Source organism: Triticum dicoccoides, chromosome 5B (genome assembly GCF_002162155.2).
Source record: "Triticum dicoccoides isolate Atlit2015 ecotype Zavitan chromosome 5B, WEW_v2.0, whole genome shotgun sequence".
In the NCBI taxonomy this organism is placed as follows: domain Eukaryota; kingdom Viridiplantae; phylum Streptophyta; class Magnoliopsida; order Poales; family Poaceae; genus Triticum; species Triticum dicoccoides.
Genome location: NC_041389.1, coordinates 712960002 through 712962319, shown reverse-complemented (window position 1 = coordinate 712962319; position 2318 = coordinate 712960002).

Genomic DNA, 2318 nt, shown 5'->3' with positions numbered 1-2318 from the left:
ACAAGATCGGCGCGGGCGATCGACGGCGGTGAAGACGGGGATGGGACGTGACGGACCGCTAAACCTAGACAAATATTGAGGAAAATGGAGCTTGGAGGTCGAGCTTTGAGAGGAGAAAGCTTAAGTAGTGTGGCTCGGACATTCCATCGAACACCTCGTGTGCATAGGAGGTGAGCTAGAGCACCACAAAGCTCTCTCCTCGCCTGCCACGAAAAACAAAGCAGTGGGAGTGCTCTGCTCGCGGGCGAGGGGTATATATAGGCAATTAATTGCTCCCGGTTCGTGGCAAGAACCGGGACTAAACGGCAGCCTTTAGTCCCAGTTCAGGCCAACAACCGGGACCAATGGTGATGGGCCAGGAGCGAGGCACATTGGTCCCGGTTCGTCCCTGCACCGGGACCAAAAGGTCCAGACGAATCGGGACCAATGGCCCACGTGGCCCGGCCGGCCCCCGGGGCTCACGAACCGGGTCCAATGCCCCCATTGGTCCCGGTTCTGGATTGAACCGGGACTAATGGGCTGACCTGGCCTGGACCATTGCCCCCTTTTCTACTAGTGATTATATGTGAACCAAACAATATACATGTTCTTGAGCCGTCAGTGTGCGATGTTTGTTTGTATTAATATGTTTGTACTGTGACCTTGTTTACATAAAAATAATCCCGCCTGCCCCATACATTATTCAGAGCCATCTACGAGTATAAGTTGTCGCATGTCTAGTTAAAAAGTACTGAATGTGGGTTGTGGAAATTTCTTGACTATTTGGAAATATTAGATCTTCTTGTTTGTGACTTCTGGGACTGGTTTTACACGATTCAGATATTATTATGACTATCTGTGGCGTGCATCTGAGTTTCTTTTTAGGGTTCGGCTTCACTAGCTGAGCCCCCTTAATATAAAACTAAAATAATATTCACTGTACATATATATGAAATAGTATGACTGGACGAGTGTGTCAAAAAACATGCATTTGGGAGTAAAGGCAACCTCTGTTTATTAGGAGCAACTTGCTGAGTCAATGGCAGGAGCTCTGCCATTTCATACAAGGAGAAGAGAGTTGCCCAGTTAATTGAGGGAAACCAGATAAAACAATTCAAAAAGAAAGACACAAAAAAGAAAACTAAAACCTTGGGTGTAGGGTTTAGATGAACATGTGTGCCCGCGCGCACACACACAAACCTCAAGGAACGTCATTTGAGCCAGATACAAGAGCGCCAACGCCCAAAAACATTGGTCACAAGTTATGGGTAACCAAAACAACCATCACCATCAACAAAGGTCTCATCCACCTAGAGATTATCCATCTCCTCTCCATACAAGAATCATGTAGTCACATTATCAAGTGAAGCGCAACCCAGGTCCTCGGAATATACCATCTTGGCAAGGTCCAACTTCGCCATTCCGTAGAAGCCCGCCAAAGTTTGGATCTGTGTCATATCGACGTAAGCTTTCATCTTGTTTCCGCAAACTCATCTTTATTCATCTCGGGCAACTCTTCAAAGGTCTTCATCAATATGAATTCTACTCGCTTCGCCGTTGGGATATTGCACAAACCATTCATCTTCTCAAAACACCCGCTTCGCCACCCTTATTAAGAGGCATTATAAGCGACCACCTGCAACGGCGTCATGGGTAGGGGATGCAACTATGGTCGACTGACCATACCTAGAAACTCCTCCACGGAGACAGAAGGGGGTGGGGAGACTCCCCCACCTTAATTATATCATTTTCCTACAATGCTTTATTGCCTTTTGCAAGATAGGTTCAAGTGAACGAGAAATACAGGAGACAAAGAAGAAACGACACACATCACAACATACAAATTGGGAGAAATGAAGAGGGAAAACACAACCCAACATAGCTTCCATCTTCATCTGACCAAGCAAGGCCAAGTGTCTCGAACATTGCCGACTGGTGGCCACCCAACCACATCCCGAAAGGGGAGAAGAGGGAACAAGGGGATCCGGTATAGGATCATGCCTCGCTAAGCCAGCGTCAGATGAAAATACCAAAACCAATTCAGGGCATCGCCGAGCCAATATAACGTAGATGGCGCACCACCTCCCTTCAGTCACCCCAAGCCAAGGCAAGCTCAAAGACGAAGCTGCAAGTGGGAGTGTGACGTTTTAACACCAACATCGCCTGATCTAGGAAACCCGAGATCAAAAGTTTCCACTGTAGCAATCAAAGGGGGGAGACGAGAACCACAACACGACGCCTTCAACAAGGATATGGTACCCACAGGCACAGGCACCTCCGTCGTTGGCTTCGACCAAAGTCAGAACCGTGCTTAACACCGACAGTGTCGCGGCCCCAAA